We start from the raw sequence: 20,500 nt of genomic DNA on the forward strand, positions 1-20,500 counted from the left end.
CTCTATTTAGGAAGTGATTATTCTCTGTACAAATTTCCTAAGTCCCCTGGAAATTCAACCTAGCCAATTCTAATTCCTAGCTGAGAAGATATTTTGTTTGGAATGATGGGGTCACAATTTCTTAGAGTCAGAAGAGACTTCAGAAGTTATCCACGGATGTACCCTTATCTTCCCTGCCTCAGCCGGGACACATCCAATGCCCAGAAGAGAGCAGGCTCACGTGTGGGGCCACCTCTGTGTGGATTGTTTGAAACTTTTTCCAAGTAATGAACTGCAGCTTATTTCCCTGTGTATTCTCTTTAATGATTCCAGTCCTGTATCCTGGATAAAATAATAACATCTCGTTTACCTCTTATTTGGAATACATGTCATAATTGTCTATTTATTTGTGTGATTTTTGTATCATTACTCTGCTAGTGTACCTCGATAGTGGAATTGTGTCTGTTTTTGCTCATTGTTATTTCTCTAGTGTTATCACAGTGCTAGGGAGTGAATAAATTAGTGAATGAGAATGATTTATCCTGTTCCAAAAGGTTTTAAGGAAGAATACATGGATTTAAACCTTACATAATAGTTAATTAACTATTTGGCAACAACTGTAATGGTTCTTTCACTACTCCAATTTTTCTCACACTCAGATTAAGATTTTTTTTAAAACTTTCTTCACATATAATATGGTGTTCAGCTTTTATGGTGTCCGTCTGTCTCTCAATGCACATCACCTATTTTTTTAAAGTGCGTGTCTCACCGGGAGGTTCGGGGAAGGCTTCACAGAAGAGGTGAAAATTGGCCTTGCGCTGGATCTTGAAGAATGAGAAAGCATTCTCCATGACAATGGAGCCGGGAGGGACACTTTCCGGGGCGCAGTGTTATGAACGTAAACATGTTCTCATCTGGCATCTTTTACCTAGGCCCATTGTGCTTCCCTATTCTTTGGAGATTTTTGACTTATTTTTTCCCATCTTCTCCAGGAACTTTACTATTCTTTCCCCTTCCCCACTTCTTCAACATTGCCTCAAAGCTGGAGGCAGAGATTCTTGTGATTTAGAGTTTGCATTAGGGTGTTAAGACAGTCTGGGTTCAACCCATTTGTTACATGTACTTAAGCAAGGTAGGATACTCCTTTGAGAAATAGCATTCTCCTCTTTAATAATAGCTACCTCATAAAGTAATTATGAGAATTATCAAATTCGTTACATGTGATGTGCTTGAGACACAGTAGAGACCTAACACACTGTAACTGTCATCCTTGCCTCCCCTCTAGAGAGCTGCTGCTGTCACTCACTCTGGTGGTATAACCATCTGTCCAGTGGCCTCAGGACGTGCAGTGGCTCAGACATAGTTTTTCATGGAAACCTCATCAATGGCTAATAGCTGTAAAACTATTTCAGCTTTTTCCAAATCCTTAGTTTAGTGGTTTTATATCTCTGCCCCTGTTCTTTCCAATTTCCAGGTGCATGGGATCCAGTGATTTTTCTCTTTTTTCTTTTTTTTTCCCTTTTTTTGGGTAGGGCTGTACAGGAATCACATTTGACACATTCGCCCATGAATTTCTCTCTTTTCAGGTCTCCATTTCTCCTGGTACTGCAAGAGCCTAGATTTCTCTGATCTCACCTCTCCCAGCTTCATCTGGGTAACCAACACACTTATTTCATTCCGGTCAAGATTCCTCTCAACAGGTTTATTGTAGATTGCTGCAGCTGCAATCAGTGTTTACAATCTGATGACAAGTTGGAGATTAAGGCTTGTCATCACTATTTAATTAACCTCAAATTAAGCAGTTTCTGGCCCCATTCCATACCCTTCCACAAGCCATTCAGAGCTGCTAAAACAGTGCTGTGAGGCCTAATAGATTCCGGGTCACACCACTGGAGAGTGGGAGCTGGCTTAGCAGCCACTCTGAAGAAAATCAATGTTTGATTCTTACTCTTATGCCTGAGGGCTGAAGACAGGTAGCTATCCAAAGAAAACGTAAAGGGAGAAGAAGAAAGGAGAGCACCTTTCCATACTAGGAAGCGTGTAGTCTGTGAATTGCAAAGGAGATGAGCCAAAAAGTGTTCCAGAGACAGAAAAAAAAAGACCTCTACTCTTAGTATTTAAAAATAATTTGTTTTTCTAATTGCAGAAGTGATATGCAGTAAATGGTAATGGTAAAAAAAAGAGAAAAATAATAAGAAAGTGAAAAACATTCAACTTCCTCCTCTACACACCTGCTTTTGAGGCTTACCTGAGCTGTCCAATCTGGTAGTCACTATCCTCATGTGGCTCTTGAGCTTTTAAAATGTAGCAAGACTGAGTTGACATGTGCTGTGAGTGTAAACTACACACCAGAGTTCTAAGACTTAATATGGAAAAGAAGAATTCAATACATCACTTTATTAATTTATATTGCTTACATGATTAAATGTTATTTTGCATATATTGGGCTAAAATATATCACTAAATGAATTTCACTGGTTTCTTTTGACTTTTAAAAATGTAATTACTAGACACTAAAATTACTTATGTGCCTTGTACCGTATTTCTATTGGATGGACTCTTTTAGACCATTTTCTCTGCATGTATACAAAATTTTTAAAAATAAACACTGAGTTATTCTACATACAACTTTGTATCTTCCCTTTTTAAGTTAATATATTGAGAATATGTTCATGTCATGAAACATATGTTATGGTATTATTTTTAATCATTTATAATTTTTCATTTTATGAATGTCCCTTCATTGATTAATCAAATCCTCTTAGATTACTACCATTTTTTTAAAAAAAAATTACAAACTCTCCATGAGCATACTTATAACTATATCTTTGGGTTCATCTTTAATTACACTCCTAGGATTTGTTTCTGGAAGCCAGTTGGTTGAGTCACAGGCTTGCTTGTGGTGTGATGGGCTACAAGGGAAGAGTAAGTGGTTGATTGTGGGTAGATGAAAGGGAAGCTAGAGAGGAGATACCAACTGCTAGGGGCTACCCTCCTTTCTCCAGTAGAAAGTGGATGATGCACCAAAACTGAGAGATCGGAAGAGAGTTTAATGAGCAGAAGATTGACAGAGGTGTGGGTAGAGTTAAGGGAACCAAAAAAGATGATGAAGCAACTATGGAAAGTCTGAAGGAGCAAAGACAGAGAACAGAATTGCAAGAATCCAATGAGAGCCCTAGCTAGGAACTAGGGGAAAAGGGTCACTGATAGAAATTATAGTCAAAGCTAGAAAAATGTGGGCACTTGTCAAAAGCCTCAGCTGTGCAGTGGGAGAGGAGGAGAGAGGAAATGGGCAATAGATACCCCCAAACTCTTTCCCCCAATTCTCTGATCCCTTAATGCTGCCTGCCATTTGTCTTAGCCCTATAGAAACCAAAGGGCATGGGAGCTGAGTCTGCAGAGATCAGTAAGGGAGAGACCACCAGCAGGGCAGAGAAGGGTGGAGAAGAGATAGGAAGGGGTGAGTGGAGGAAAACCAGAACACCAGCTTGGATATTTAAACTCTAGGATAAGGCACTTATCCTGTGTGAGCTTTGCTTTCCTCACCTGTAAAATGTGCATAATAATACCTACCTCAGAATGCGATCGTGAGAATAAATGAAGAAGAGCATTTAGCACAGTGGTATTTTGTATACTTGTTCTTCATCAGAGGCTTAACAATGGACCATATCAACTTCTTACCATCTTGTCCATTTATCATGTCTTACAAGTTCATCAAGAGGGAAAGTAGCAGAGAAACTTACCCTGGCACACCGGGACCTTATATTTAGACTTGAAAAGTTCTGTACACCCTAGTGAGGTAGCCATTTGTGTTCTGAATTGTGCATATCAAACCGTTGTGCTCTGGTAAAAATCCATAGAATTTTTCACATAGTTGGATAATTAGGCCACATGCTGTTGGCTCTGCTCAAAAATGGTCATTTAAGTGTCCTTTTATTATTTCTGGCATCCGCTGGGAAATTTAAATAGCTACTGCCGGTGTGCTTTCTATATGCTCTTTAAAAAATGCTGAAATTGAACAGTTTAATAAAATTGCTGGACTGTCAGCTTCACCAAGCTCTCCCAGAGATAAACCTGAAAAAACAAACTCCATACCCCAAAGTAAATACTTCTATAAATCAGGGACTTTTACAGGTGCTCCCTGGGGAGTGTAGTTTGACTAATACGGAGTTTCGTTTACAAGCAGGGGTGGAAGCTGGAAGCTTCTGAGGTGATTTGACCCCTTCATTTTCCTTTGCCTAACACAGATCTGTATTAAAAATGGGTGGCATTTTTAGTATGCCACCCCAACTAGGGGACTCTGAAATGTCATCTCTCTAATTCTTAAGTAGAAAAATGAGTAGTGCATAGTGTAAAATAAATGAATATATTTTAAATACATGAATATGTAAATGCACAAATATGTTTTAAATACGTAATTACCAGACTGTTTTAGGAAGTATAATTATTGAATGAATAAGGTATCAATTAGGAGGACCAGCTTGCAGTTTCTCAATCTTTACAAGGTTCTGGTCACTATTTAAAATGCTTTGTGCACATTATCTCACTTCATCCTCACAGCAGCCCTGTGAATGAATAGCGTTTTCTTCATATTACCTATAGGGAAATGGAGGTTCCAAGAAATGAAGAAAAATGGTTATGACAGTGTCGTGTTTAGCAAGTAGCAGAGGCAGGGATGAAACACACACGGCGTTTGACTCCAGAGTCTGAACTCTTAACCGCCGTTCTATGTCATTTCTTCCCTAAACGTTTATGGAGAAACTTGAGAAATTTTGTAATAAAATGACAACTTAGGTAAACCCGTGTGGGATAATTAGGCACAGTTTTTATTCCCATAAACCACTTGCAGATTGTAGACATGTTCCTTGGTTTCTTACTAAAAAGCACCCTCGAAATGAATCCCAATATTAAATCTACCACACTAGTTGAGCTGAGCTAAAGGAGTTTTATGGCCAATGAAGCAAGATGTTTACTGCATATTTGGTTAACATTAATGAGTTTTGATTTTTAATGATCAAATGTTATTCAAAGTTTAACTTATACTAGTTATACCACATGCTGAGAGGCATCTCTAATTGTACATGTATTGACTGTGAGAGGATGCAAAGTAGGATTCCACAATTTTAATTAACTGTTCCTCCTCTGACATTTCATTACTGGTTCCGGAAGTGGTAGTAGATGGCAGACAGTTAGTTACCTGTCAGAATTTTTATTTAAAGGAGGTAAGATGGAGAAATGTTAGCGTTGTCTTGGTGATTGGAGAGGAAAGCGGGGAAGGCAGAGAAATGGCTGATAGTTTAACATGTTAATAACATGGTTGAGTAAACAAGGCTTCCAGCACGTGCAGGTAAATTTTAAAAATTTGAGCAGATAGACAAAAATTGAAATAAAAAAATAAAGAAATCACTAACTTCAACTTTTGCAACTTTTATATTGCAAAGGCAATTTCTTTCTCCTGAAGGTGGGTACCTCCTAGACATCATGTATCTTTACCCGAAAGAGTTTTTGAGGATTTTCTGTGTGTTCCAAGGGGCAAAAATGTGAAGGTCAAAGATAATGGGTTCCCATCTGACACTGGGATGATTTGCCAAGCACCCAGGACGCACTTCTATTTCTTTTTTATGGTAAAAGCCAGAAAGAACACTGTGGAGTTTAAACACGGTTTCTGTATCTGGTGCCCGCATGGGGAGATGAAGGTAAAGAGGCCAATTTATCCAGCAAATGTGCCCAAGCAAGTCGGGAATAATTACCTCCCTTGACATCTGACAAAACTTTGCTGTATCCCCACAGAAAATCCACAGGCAGTCCTTCCAAGTCATTTTCAGAGACCCCACCATGGCAGGTGAGCTTATTTATTTATTTCTATTTTGAGAGTTCCACCTTTCTAGACTCTCTTTTAAGGTTTGCCTCCTGCATAATGAATGGAGATGAGTGGGTATTTCATTACCAGGTATCTCCCTGCTGCAGGCACTGCCTGGAGAAGTTTCCCTCTGTTTAACTTTCAAGCCTCATTTATTTTCTCATGCTTTCTACTGTGGGCAGAGCCTGGCTGACTACATTATTAAATTACTATTATTACACTGTGATGTCTTGGCATGATCGGGGCTAAGTTGGAAAAGATAGTGTTGGGCAGGGAACATGTCTTGCCCCTTCCCTAAACTGCCCCAGGTGGTCCTTGGCTGGCTTGTTGGGTCTGTTTCAGCAGCAGAATTCTCTGAAGACAAAGGGAAGGTCTGATCATATTTGAAGCATTTTTTTCTAGCAAGTGTAAGGAATGGACATTTTACTTTTATGTGAGTGACTTTTGATTTAAGATCAACTGGATAATTCATGATGGTCATGTTTTGGGGGAGAGGGGATGGCATTTCATATTCAAAGTGATTTGACATTTTAAAAGTTACAATGTTATTTAAAAAGCTATAATATCATGAATATATTTACATGTAATTCATTTTCTGTTTACACAAGCTTTCAAAGGCTGTCTATTCTCAGCAGAGAAGTTTTAATTAAAAATATTTTATTGCCATTCCAACCCTCCTTAAGTGAAGATACTGTTCTTCCCTTCTGTTTTTCTTTCTCATGTACTCTTGATAACCAACCCAGCCTTATTTACAATGAAAAAGTTATTACTATTGTATTTTAAGTGATTTCTCATACACCACCACATCACCAATGCTGTACAATACCAGCATATAGTCAGTGCTCAGTAAATTCTTGTTAAAGGAGTGATTCAACACGGAGCATGCATTGTATGTTTCAGCCATACTGAAATATATTTTAGCAAAGATACTGCCTGGTCCACCTTTGGAATTTTACCCACCACTCAGAAGTGTTGTTTGCCTTTCAAGTCTTAGCACTTTTTAGACTGCTTATTTGTGAGTTTTCTCTTCCGTCCCCTATCTATGCACAGTTCCAGTATATGTATTAGGTGCTTAATAAATATCTTATTGAATGAGTGAGTTACCAAATGAACCTATACTTACACAGTTAGCCCTCAGAGAAATTGTGTGTGGCAGTTTAACATTTTTGTAAACAATAAAATAATAAAAATGAAATTTGAAACATTATTTTTCTTGTTCAGTCCTTAACTCAAAGCTCTCTAATGCCTCCCTGTTCTCTTTAGTAGTGGTTTTCTAATGATGATAATCTGATCATGGGATCATACCTTTTTCCTGCTTAAAAGTCTCTCAAGGGCTTCTCCTTACCCTTGGGATAAATGTAATTTAAATTCTTTAAACATGACTGACAAGGTTCTACCTCTGCAGCTACAGTTCTCCCCATGTCCTGTTTACTCTTCCACGTGTTGATTGTGCAGTGTGTTGAACCCAGGAGGTTTCTTCTTCCCCAGGTCCTTGGCATGTTGGGTTTCTTCTGCTTGGGGGCGCTTTTCACCTCACTTAGTTAAGTCCTTTTATGTTTCAGTTGGTCTTATTTTAAATATTACCTTCTCAAGGAGGCCTTTACTGCCTACTCCCTGCCACTACCGCTGATCACCACCACTGTCACCCCACCTGCCTCTACCGACATAGACAATTTTCCTTCTTTGTATGTCTTTGAAGTATTTTACCAATAAAATGGAATAATTGAATAATACGGGATGTTTTGAACAACTCATATGAAATATTAAGTTAATGCAATTTAAATGGAAAATTTCTGCAATCTTAAACTTTTCTCCCATATATTTCTCTTGACTATTTTGGCAGCTCATGTAACCCTTCCCCATTTTCCCAAAGCATGCATATTTATTATAGGCAAATGCTATGCTAAGTGCTTTATATGCATTTACTCATTTGCTTCTCATACCAGCCTCATAGTGGATACTGTTATAATCTCCCATTTTATTGAAAATACTAAATTCATTGAGCTTAAGAAACTCACACAGCAGTGAATGGCAAGCTGAGGTTTAAGTCCATGCTACATACACTCTTTTTTTTTTTTTTTTTTTTTCCTGAGACAGAGTCTGGCTCTGTCGCCCAGGCTAGGGTGCAGTGGTGTAATTTGGGCTCACTGCAACCTCCACCTCCTGGGTTCAAGCGACTCTCCTTCCTCAGCCTCCTGAATAGCTGGGACTACAGGCTCACGACACCACGCCCAGCTAATTTTTGTATTTTTAGTAGAGATAGGTTTTCACCATGTTGGCCAGGATGGTCTCGATCTCCTGACCTCGTGATCTACCCGCCTTGGCCTCCCAAAGTGCTGGGATTACAAGCATGAACCACTGCACCTGGCCTATGCATTCTTATTTGCTGTAAAAAATATACAGCTAGTGATTAGACAGGTAAAGTATTTGAAGACCTGGTAAGTATTTGAAATATGTGAAAACAGCCTTGTTTGTGTATTGGTTATCTTCCATTTATCCTTTCCTACCCACTCTCTGCTTTGCTCTTTGCTTGGGAAGTTCTCTGTGAACTCTCTAAGGAGGCTCCCACCTTGTCCCTGGGTATTGCATTAATCCTTGGTTTCTCCACACCATGACTACACTTTGTAAGCATTTCTGCAGATTAACCTGAGTATTTTGTGTGTCATCTGTTTCTTGCCCATATCATAATTGATATAGACACTTTTTTTAAAAAAAAAAAAACTTAAAACTGTAGTTGTAGTTGTGCTTTTGTAATTCACATATAGTATAAAGTTGTATTTACTTCTTTCCACTTTGTGTCTAAGTTTGTATAAAGAAATGGTATAATGGAATTGAAGATTGCCGTATTTCATGCTGTCTTGAAAATAAGAATCATGCCACACTCAAATACAAAGGGTGTGTTTTCAAGGAATTTGACCTTGTTACAAGTTGGAAAACCACAGTCCTACAGAATATTTTGCAGAATCCTTAGTCTGACATGAGGCCCCCTGCATCATCTTGACAAGAACTTAACTTTCTTCTCTTTTCCACTGAGCCCTCTTTGCTTACTTTAAAGGTTGGCTTTGCTCTGTGTCTGGGTAGGTGGTGACCCAGATATTTAGTCCATGATTGACTGCCATTAAAACAACTCACTTTTTTTTACCCATAGAAGTTTATATATGAATAAAATTATATGTTATTCCATAAATAAAATATCTTATCATAAATAGGAACTAAAATTTTAAAGAGAAGTACAAAAAATTAAAAGTAAAATCATGCCATTCAGATTGGCAAGTGTTACAAAGGTGCTTTAAAACATTAATGCTGAATTAATACTTTTTCATTGCTGTATTAGAAAGATTAAAATCAAACGGAAAGAGATATAACTTTATTATTCTTTGGTTTGTCCTGTCAGTGGACCATATAACACCAAGGTTCCATGCTCTGATGTTTGGGGAACACTGGTATAATCTATGTGTCTGCTCCTGCTGTGGTCTCACCCCGAATGCCTTCTTCCTCCTGGTTTCCTTTCCCAGTTCTTCTCCATCCTTCTGTTTGAACCATTCCTTCACCCTCTCATCCTGCACAAATCTCTCCTCCTCAGAACTCTCTGACACTTATTGCCTGTCCTACTCATGTTGGCTTTTGATCACTAATGCTTTTTAGTTGTCATTTCAGTAGTTTATATTTTGTGTCTTGCCTCCCAAATTATGTGCAAGTTTTTGTCTCTAAACTATGTAACAGATAGACACTGGGACCTATGTTTCTGGAATTTCATATCTAATAAGAGTTTAGTAAATGTTTGCTGAGTTGAATGAATTTAACCAAAGTAAGGTAGATGCTGTTTTCTCAACTATGGGTATATTAGTTCTCACACTGCTAATAAAGACATATCCAAGACTGCGTAATTCATAAGGAAAAAGAGGTTTAATGTACTCACAGTTTCACATGGCTGGGGAAGCCTCACAATCATGGTGCAAAGCAAAGGAGGAGAAAGGCATGTCTTTTCTTTTTTTTAAAAAAAAAAATATTATTATACTTTAAGTTCTAGGGTACATGTGCATAACATGCAGGTTTGTTACATATGTATACATGTGCCATGTTGGTGTGCTGCACCCATCAACTCGTCAGCACCCATCAACTTGTCATTTACATCAGGTATAACTCCCAATGCAATTCCTCCCCCATCCCCCCTCCCCATATTAGGCCCCAGTGTGTGATGTTCCACTTCCCTATGGCTAATACTATGGCTAATACTATGTATTAGTATTTCCCTAATACTATGGCTGCATAGTATTCCATGGTGTATATGTGCCACATTTTCTTAATCCAGTCTGTCACTGATGGACATTTGGGTTGATTCCAAGTCTTTGCTATTGTCAATAGTGCCACAATGAACATATGTGTGCATGTGTCTTTATAGCAGCATGGTTTATAATCCTTTGGGTATATACCCAGCAATGGGATGGCTGGGTCATATGGTACTTCTACTTCTAGATCCTTGAGGAATCGCCATACTGTTTTCCATAATGGTTGAACTAGTTTACAATCCCACCAACAGTGTAAAAGTGTTCCTATTTCTCCACATCCTCTCCAGCACCTGTTGTTTCCTGACTTTTTAATGATTACCATTCTAACTGGTGTGAGATGGTATCTCACTGTGGTTTTGATTTGCATTTCTCTGATGGCCAGTGATGACGAGCATTTTTTCATGTGTCTGCTGGCTGTATGCATGTCTTCTTTTGAGAAATGTCTGTTCATATCCTTTGCCCACTTTTTGATGGGGTTGTTCGTTTTTTTTCTTGTAAATTTGTTTGAGTTCTTTGTAGGTTCTGGATATTAGCCCTTTGTCAGATGAGTAGATTGCAAAAATTTTCTCCCATTGTGTAGGTTGCCTGTTCACTCTGATGGTAGTTTCTTTTGCTGTGCAGAAGCTCTTTAGTTTAATTAGATCCCATTTGTCAATTTTGGCTTTTGTTGCTGTTGCTTTTGGTGTTTTAGACATGAAGTCCTTGCCCATGCCTGTGTCCTGAATGGTATTACCTAGGTTTTCTTCTAGGATTTTTATGGTATTAGGTCTAACATTTAAGTCTCTAATCCATCTTGAATTAATTTTTGTATAAGGAGTGAGGAAAGGATCCAGTTTCAGCTTTCTACTTGTGGCTAGCCAATTTTCCCAGCACCATTTATTAAATGGGGAATCGAAAGGCATGTCTTACATGGCTGTAGGCGAGAGAGCTTGTGCAGGGGAACTCCCATTTATAAAACAATCAAATATTGTGAAACTTATTTACTACCATGAGAACAGTATGGGGGAAAGCAACCCCATGATTCAATTATCTCCACCTAGCCCTGCCTTTGACATGTGGGAATTATAAGAGTTACAATTCAAGATGAGATTTAGGTGGGGACACAACCAAACCATATCAATGGGTATAGTTCACAGTCATAGTATGCTTTTGTGTCTAGTTGGGATGCACAATTTTTATCTTTGCTGCTTCTCATCTTCATTGAAGTTACATTCTAGTAGGAGACATAGAGAATGAACAGATATACATCTAACTACACGATATAATGTCAAGTGGAGTTAAATAATATAAGGAAAGTAAATCAGCATGCATTTGATAAAGAGTTTTGGGTTATTTTTTAGATTGGGTGGGTAAATAATCTCTTTGTGATGAGGTGACATTTGAGGACATACCTGAATGAAGTGAAGGAGGAATACATGTGAATATTTGGGGGATAAGCATTTTAACTGGAAGCAACAAGACCTGAGGTGGGACTGTGCTTGATAGAGGCCAGTGTAGGGAGGAGAAAGAAGTGGTGGGACTTGCCACTGGAGAGGTGACAGGGATGGATTCCATATGTGGCCTTGTCAACCATGGTAAAGATTTTAGATTTTAATTATAACCGAAACCAGTAGAGGGCTGAAAAGAAGGAAATGTTGTGATCTGATTTATATTTTTTAGAAAATCATTTCAGCTGCTGTGTAAAGAAGAGACTGAAGGGGACAAGAAGAGAGTCAGGTGGCAAGTCAGAAGGCTTTGGCTGTGTGCCAGGGAAGGCAATCATGGTTCGGAGCCTGCTAATCTTACTACACACAAAGTAGGAAGTAGTAACAGATTAGGGATAAATTTTGAGGGCAGAGCAACTGTGTCATTCTTTCTAATTTATTTACTACTATCCAATGCATTCAAAGCAGTATTCTCTGTTGGCATTTATTTTCATTTTACAATTCTGTTAAGCCTTAAGTTTTATTTCTATTTACCCAATATTCTTTCATTTACAGTTGTTTTTGAGATAGTGCTTAATGACTAATTAGCCAACAAAAACTAGGGTTCTATCTGGGGCAAGAATGTGTTCCCATGGCAAATTTATTTATCTGACTTTTCAAAAGTAATTGCATTTTTGTATTCATTCTTGAATACTGTTTCAAAAATGTTGTCATTTCCCCAAATGACTATTTGGGAGATGGATTTTTTTATGCGATTCTAATTCTGTATTCTCTTCCTTTTAATACTCCCATCTCCACTTTATATTACAAACTTCATCAGACTACTGCATGCTATTATAGCTGTCGTCACCATGGGGAGAAAATGACTAATTGAAACTGCTTATTGATATAATAGAGCAGGTTGTGACACTTGGCAAGAATGCTGGAACGATGGGTTCCAGCTGATGTTATGTAAAAATATTCAGCCATGAAATATGCACTTGCGGATGGCTTTCTGCAGATGTCTGCAGAATGCAGATAATCTGTATTCTGAGAAGGTTTGCAAATTAAAGGTCTATCTGACCAGTTAGAATTACACCACAGTGACGACAGTGGCGCAGTGGGTAATGAAATGGCCTTGAATCTTGGGCAATGATAATTATAACTGCCTATGGTAATGAGCAAAAATGGGTGATTTTTACCCCCACTCTTTTTAAGAGAGAAAGGATCAGTTGGCAGAAAAATGATGAACTTTTGGTTATTTTGGAATTTGTTCAATGCAAGATGTATTGGTATCATGAATGGAAGCATGAATTGTTATATTGTCTTTGGAAAGCTATTTGGCTATAACTATCAAAATAGAATGCATATATACCTTTTGACCTAGCAGTTCCATTTCTAGTAATTTATTTTAGAACTATAGTCATGCAGGTGCACAAAATTCTATGTACAAAAATATTCACCATGGCATTGCATTTAACAACAAATGATTAAAAACAGCTTAAGTGTCCAAGCAATAGGAGAATCTGTGAATAAATCATGGAATATCTATACTTTATAATCTTTGTAATGAAATTAGGCCATCACAAAAAATGGGTCTATATATAACCATCTCTATGACATTGTTAAGTGAAAAATAGGTTAGAATATAGAATATGACATTATTTGTAGTCATGGAAATTTAAAATGTGTCTGTATGTTCACATATGCATACGTTGAAGAGGGTACGGAGATCATTAACAGCATGAGTGGGAAGACATTTTTCAATGTACTTTGGTGTGGTTTCAGTTTTTCACTTTATATGTATTTATCTATTCAAAGGCTGTAAACTAAGAAAATTGTGAATATTATATCTATGTATATTTTTACTCCCTGATGTAAAGATGTATTTGGTTCTTTCTGGGCTGTATTGCACTTGACTTTTGTTTTGACAGTATTTCTTGGTATGGCATTTTGTAACTTTCTTTTAGAACACGTAAAAGTTTCTTTTAGAACACCTTTTATTAGGATATCATTGTGCTGACACTTTTAGTATTGAGGTGGTGACTCCCCTTCTTTCTTTATTTCTTGTCGTGACTTTACAGAAATGTAGTTCTAACACTTTCTTCCAACGCTTCTATCCTTCCTGTCCAGGACAGCTGTCTGTTTAAATAAATGGCAAAATCATTCAAATCCACTGGCTTTTGAATATCTAATGGGTATATTTATGAAAATGCTTGGACGCCTCTGAAATTATAGGTTCAGTTCTTTTCAACAACAAATAGAAGTTAAATACTAGTAATACTGCTTATTATAAACTTTTAATAAGCCCTCTTCTTCCCCAACAAGGTAAAGAGAAATTGTTTGAACTGTATGGCCAAAAGCTGTGTCATTCCCCACTTTTATATGTGGTATCAGGAGACCCTGAGAACAATGTTTAAAATGTTTTAATCATTGTGATAGAAGGAATTAATGTATAGTACTATTCAGAAACCCCGTTGCTCATATTAGGTTTCTGGGGTGGGTAGGGGGAAAGAAGAAAAAAAAGAGATGGAAGAAAAATACACTCCTAAAAAAGTTAAATAACAACTTGTAAATTTCATTCTCTGTTGTTGGAAAACCAAGTCATTATACATGAATGTGTAATAAAACAAGTGTTTGGAACATTGAGGTGTATGAACTATGCAGTGTAATCAGAGCTTATTTTCCTGCAGTGGAGATTGAAATTTATACATTTCTTCTAAGCAGCACCTTTCATTCCATTTTTATTTTCTAAGGGAGAGTAAAATTTACAAGTTGCTGCTTAACAATACCAAAAGTGTTAGTTCCTATACAATGAATAGTGAAGTTTACAAGTTGCCATTTGACAATGCCCACATTTCTGTTTGTTTGTTCCCCCACCCTCTCTACAAGGTATAGTAAAATTTATAAGGTTCATAAAAACCCTTCATTATTAATACAAGGTTATATTGCTGGTGGGGATTCCACAAATAGCTTATGAACATATCTAAAGGGAGAAGTAAAGGTGGACGTTATGAGGCAGGAAATTCTTTCAGGAACATTGAATTTATAATCATCACTGAAGAACATGCAGAGATATTCATGGCCTTGTGTCCCTATGACCCCATTCCCTTGGCTCCTTGATTCTGTTGTATCCTTTGCGTGTATTTCATTGGATCTTTTTTTTTTTTTTAATCCTTACTCATTTTCCTATGCAAGTCTTACTCACTGAACTAGCCTCTTTCCATGGCCATTCTCCTCCCCTTCCATTCTCTCTTCCAAACACTCAGGATGGTTATTGTGTGCACGATTAATTAAATAAATGGTTCATAGCCTTAGGACATCATTTCTGTTATTATCTAGCACTGCCACTTGAATATTTTATTATTACAGTATTTTATTGTTATTAAAATTTCAAGATATGTATTCCTTATTTTACCAATTGTATTATAACAAACTCCTTGAGGGGAGATATCATGACTTAAAATTCCTTATGCTCCCAATGGGGCCTCGCATATAGTTGTGTAATTGAAATGAAGTGGCTATTTGACCAATCAAGAGAACAGAGAGATGAAGAAAGTGAAAAGTAACAGATACTCTGTAGTAGCTTGTCTGCAAAAACTGTTGCTAAAAAATCCTTCCATACTGTCTGTGCAGACCTCTTCTCCCATCAAGAAATAAAGTCTTTCTCCTCCCCTTGACATTTGTTTGCCTTTTGACTCAATTTGATCAACAGAAAATGGCAGAAATGCATGGTGCTAGTTCCACATTTAGACTTTAAGATGCTGATTCACTGTCTTGGAGCCTGGTCCCATCACTTAAAGAAGTCTGATCATGCTGCAGGAGAGAGGCCACTCCATTTGGAAAGAGGTCCTGAAGAACAACAAAGACATGGAGAGAAGCCCAGCCAGACCCCAGCTGTCCCAGCCAGGCCAGCCAAAGGCATGTGAATGAAGGGAAGCCAGCTTGCATCTTGCAGTCTGGTTGAACTACCCCAGTCAACACCAAATGGAGCAGAGATGAGCCGCCTCACTGAGCCCTGCCAATATTGAAGAAGTAGGACAAATAAACTGTTGTTGTTTAAAGTCACTAAGTTTTGGGGGTGATTTATTAAGCAGTAAAGATCACAGAAACACACCCAAAGTGGGATAAGCAGTACATTAAATTTTCTGGTGTACAGCAGTGCTTTTCAGACTTTAATATACATACAAATCACCTGGAAATCTTATAATTCTGGTATACAGTAGGTCCAGGGTGAGACCTAAGGCTCAACATTTCTATGAAGTCCCCAGGTGACACTGATGTTTTGTTCTGTGGTTCACAGTTTGAGTAGCATGGGTGAAAAGAGGCAAGCCCATCCATTCAAAGATTAACAAGTTGCTTATTACTATCAGGCAGATTATACTTGCCTTTTTGTTGAAATTTCAAATTCTGTACTGGCTCATTCATCTGTATATTAGATATTCAAGTCTCAACACTATAGAGTCAAACAAATATGTGTTTTGACTAAGGTACTTGGCTGGGCAAGTCGTGTTTTCTTCAAGTCTAGTTTTCCTCAGAGTAATTATATGCCGTTAGGCATGGTGTCTGTTTAACCAACATGGGTGCTTTGTGGCAATCATTAATAATGGCAATGCTTTCCCCTACTGAGTGCTTCATTGTGAAACAGGCTCTGCACTAAGCTCTTTGTTCTAAATCTATTTCCCTCTACCCTCCTAGGTTCTCCAGCTGTGGCCCTGTAAAGTAGAGTGAAAAATGACAGATTAACATGAAAAAAACCAGAAGGTTATTAACATGTGCATTGCACATACACATGGGAGTACCCAGTGATGAGTGACTCAAAGGGACAATTAAAATGTGACCTTATATAGCTTTTTAAAAAAGAGCAATAAATTTTTAGAGAAATGGTAAGACATAGGAAAGGACTTTGAATTTCTGCAAACTGTGGGAAGGTAAATATATGGGGGAACTAATGGAAGGGCTAGTTAGTAAAGTTTGTTACATAGATTCCTCTGGTGACTCTTCCAGCTAGTTGAATATCTAGAGTTATCTCTGATGATTAACTTTTTCTTTCCTGAGAGGTGGGGAGGGCACCTTTATACATTTATATCCTGTTTTATGGCAAATAGGGGGAAGACAGAGAGCTTCTCCCACATCTGCTTCTTATCAACTGCCTTCAGCTCAAAATGATCCTCATGCCAAAGTGGCATATTTTGGGGTGGCATATTCTGCCACTCCTCACCTTTATATAACATTTTCTCACTTAATTCCTATAATAACCCCATGGGATAACTGGCATCAGTTTGTTGATGAAAAACCTAGGGCTCAGAGAGGTTCAGTTACCAGCTTAGGTTACTCAGTGAGTAAGCTGGGATTCTTTTCTGGGTATGATCTGATTCCACAGTCCAGGCTGATAACTGCTGTGCCACGTTTACCCCCACCACTGCTCAGCGAGAAACCTAGCACACATGAGCTTCAGGCCTTCTGATTACATGTACTGCAGCTCACATTCTATTCTGTTTGTTTACTAGTTTATTCTTATTCTAGTGATAGTAGTAGTATACATATTTTTCCTCCATGCGGTATAATTGATTTGGGAGATCCTGACAGAGGTACCTGAAATATGTGTGTGTACCTGTGTGTGTGTATGCGTGTGTGTTTATGGAAGAGGCAGAAATACCTTTAAACCCATGAGTTGGGAGATTTAATTTTTTTTATAGCAACATTCACATGATTATTGTCAGCATCTTACAGTGGCAAAGTGCTGACATGAGAAAAGTCACTACCAGAATAAATATCAGTTATTCTTTAAACCTCAATAGTTTCTTGTTTTCATTGTGTGTTGGCTATTGAAACAAAAATAATTTTACTCCCTCCCTTTGCTTCAGACTTACTGTTTCATTCTCTATGGCATTTGTCAAACAGAAGCTACTACTGTTAGAGGTTTTCATCAGAGCAGCATAAAATACTTCTTTTAAAAACCATAAAAAAGACTCTGATATGAGGCCTGGTTTGAAATTAGACTGCCAGGACATCTCTTCACTTGTCGGCTTTGAATGACTTTTCTGTGTTCTCTTGAAGGTTAAAGAAACTGACAGTGCTGGAAATGGCAGTGCTTGGTGGGGCCACAGCCAGTGCTCTGCAGGGGACCCTTACCATGAGTGACCTGGGTTTAAAGGAAGACACCAGGATCTCTAGCCAGGAGGCTTTGCTTAGCTCTCAAATACCTTTACTATAGACATGACTGTTCTTTAGAAATCACGTGATGATGATAATGATGGTGGTAGTGGTGATGGAAGGGTGTTTGTGTGTGGGTGTGTGTGTATGTGTGTGTGCATGCTGTAGAGAATAAGTATTCTATAGAATGCAGAAATAAAAATACATGTTTGGTAAATGAGTAACACACAAAAGGGTATCATTAAATGAGACTTTTTGTAGTGCCAACTTAATCCTTATTGTCCTTTATAGCCAATTAAAAGAAAAATATCTTTGAAAAATGTCCAGAGACTGTTCCCTGGTTCCTTATAACTAGTTACAAATATGATGTTGGAAATTACTTTTAAACCACATACTGAAATGTGGACAAAAACAAAATGATAGCTTATGATAGATACTCTGAAAGTCAAAAACAACATTGGTTCTCATGTTTTCCTGCCAGTAAGTTAAGAGCCATGATTTTATTTCTGTCTTTAAAATCTCTGGTTTCTTTCCTTTGTAAGTGAGTAAAACCAAATTTGGATTATCCCAAGATAAAAGGAAAGGGTGAATATTGGCTCCCATAATTGCGTGTCCAGTGGGATGAAACTGGCTTCTGTTTTGGGTGGCTATGTTTGCCTTATTGTATCTTTACAACTCTCTCTCCCAGGGGTGAATCTAGGGTTTTGTGGCCTGAAGCTCATACAGTTTAGAGAGCCTTCTCTATAAGAAGGTTATAAATGAACGCATGAACACATTGCTAGAGAAAGACCTGTGAGCTTAACATGTAGTAGCTTCAGGATAAATTTGCCTCTGCTCTCACCCCCATCATGGTCCTCCTCTTCTCCATGTGGTCTTCATCTTTTCTTCAGCCACAGTCTTTGTGGTGGGGGAAGAAAGATCTCTAAGTAGCTTCAGACTTAATGTGAATATAGGTGTTCAAGATCTCGGAAAGCCTTCTCTCTAACTGCTGATTCATACACCTCTCCCAAAAGATTCTGACTGGTTAGATTGAGTCACATTCCTATCTCTGGTGGGGGAGATGAGGCACCTCAATTGAAAGCCCAAAAGAACCACAAAGATTTGGGGAGAGGGTAAAGGGAGGGTAACAGTGTGTTAAAGGAATCAGAAGTTGAGCATTCAAAATAATAGGTGTTCATTTCTATGCTTCTCACCTGTCCTTATAGATCTAGGAGGGATGTGTGTTCTAAATTGGGTGTATGAAACACCTATTCAAACTTGAATTTTCAGGTCTTTTCAGGGATTAAGCCAGCCTTGGTAACAGTAAAGACTATATACTGAGGCATGCTGGGAGGTAAATTTCTGGTTTTGCCAAGTCATATATCACTAGGTATCTTTTAAATGAAAGGTACTAGGCAATGGTGTCTGTCTAGGAGCCTCTCCCTTGTATGTTTAGAATTCACTCTCAGCTATGCTATGAGAAATACACATTCCACTGGTCAATACAGCTTTTTGTCATAGAAGCCCTGTGGGAAATTGCAAAGAAAGTGAAAACCTATTTTGTAGCTTCCTTATTTGTCTCTCCACATCCTTTTGATTTCTTTGTCCTTTGCCTCCTCTCTAGAATGGGATGATAAAAATAAAATAGAATGATGTGGAGTGTGCTGTATCCAAAACAAGTATAGAAAGCATCTATATATACAGAGAACCACATCACAATACTGTATTATATACTATCAGCATATTAGAAATGTAAACATGTTTCCATTCCACAATAAATGAACTCATTCTGTATGGCAGCTGCCATCCATTTAAGATTACCCCACCCCCCCTTTTTTTTTTTTTTTTTTTTTTTTGAGATGGAGTCTCACTCTGCCACCCAGACTGGAGTGCAGTGGTGTGATCTCAGCTCACTGCAACCTCCACCTTCTGGGTTCAAGCGATTCTCCTGCCTTAGCCTCCTGAGTAGCTGGGACTACAGGTGCACGCCACCACACCTGGCTAATTTTTAGTAGAGACCGAGTTTCACCTGTTGGCCAGGATGGTCTTGATCTCCTGACCTGGTGATCCACCTGCCTCAGCCTTCCAAAGTGCTGGGATTACAGGCGTGAGCCACCGCATCCTGCCAAGATTACTCTCTTTCATAGATAATATAGTAGCTGTAATTTTTGGAAGTACATGTTGAGTATGAGAATATTAGCTAAAGTATGGCAACAATAATTAAAATTACATTAAAAATAGGAGCATACCAAAATGCGAATATTTGGAACAGCTGGGCTCTTTGAGGGCAGGAGTCCTGTCTTAGTCATTTTTGTGTCCCTTAAAGCTCCACAAAGTACCCTCCATATGTTAGGCGTTAAATGAATGAGTGAAATGAATGATTGAATGAATGGCTCTGCTGTTACAGCTTCTCTTTGTCTGTTGCCTTGCGTTTTCAAGCTTTGGCTCTGGTCATGATTTCTCTCTCTTCATTGGCCCCCCACCCTTTTTTTGTTTTTTTTTTTTTTATAAGAGACTTCTATATCTTTTTATATCTTGATCTTTTCTCTTTTAACCTTTGATTCCTGACATTTCCCTTTCCATTTCTCACTTTCTTTTATAGTACAGCTGCCTTTGTCTGTTTCAGTCTCTCTTCTCCATAGCTTTTTGTGTCTGTTTTTCCATTCTGTGACTTTCCTCTTTTCTAGATACTGTTGGTGAGCTGGTTACTCTATTGAGTTAAAGAGGGCACCCCATTGTGCCATTGTGAAAGAAAACTGATTAATTGACTAATGATATAATTTCTACTGTGTCAGGGGTCTTTTGGGGCTACCTACTGAGGAAATGGACCGCTT

The 20,500-nt window shown here is 38.1% G+C and overlaps 1 protein-coding gene across 8 annotated transcripts in view; it reads left to right on the forward strand.

The window, feature by feature from the left end:
• Positions 1-20,500, forward strand: part of FHIT (fragile histidine triad diadenosine triphosphatase) — a 1,488,394-nt gene that overhangs the window by 297,445 nt on the left and 1,170,449 nt on the right. The window contains exon 3 of one of the 8 annotated variants that reach the window (XM_038002531.2): positions 5,770-5,821. The exons of the other annotated variants lie outside the window; for them this stretch is intronic. The gene's annotated coding sequence lies outside the window, so the exon portion shown is untranslated. The remainder of the gene's footprint in view (positions 1-5,769; positions 5,822-20,500) is intronic. 8 annotated transcript variants of the gene reach the window in all.

Source organism: Chlorocebus sabaeus, chromosome 22, assembly GCF_047675955.1.
Source record: "Chlorocebus sabaeus isolate Y175 chromosome 22, mChlSab1.0.hap1, whole genome shotgun sequence".
Lineage (NCBI taxonomy): Eukaryota > Metazoa > Chordata > Mammalia > Primates > Cercopithecidae > Chlorocebus > Chlorocebus sabaeus.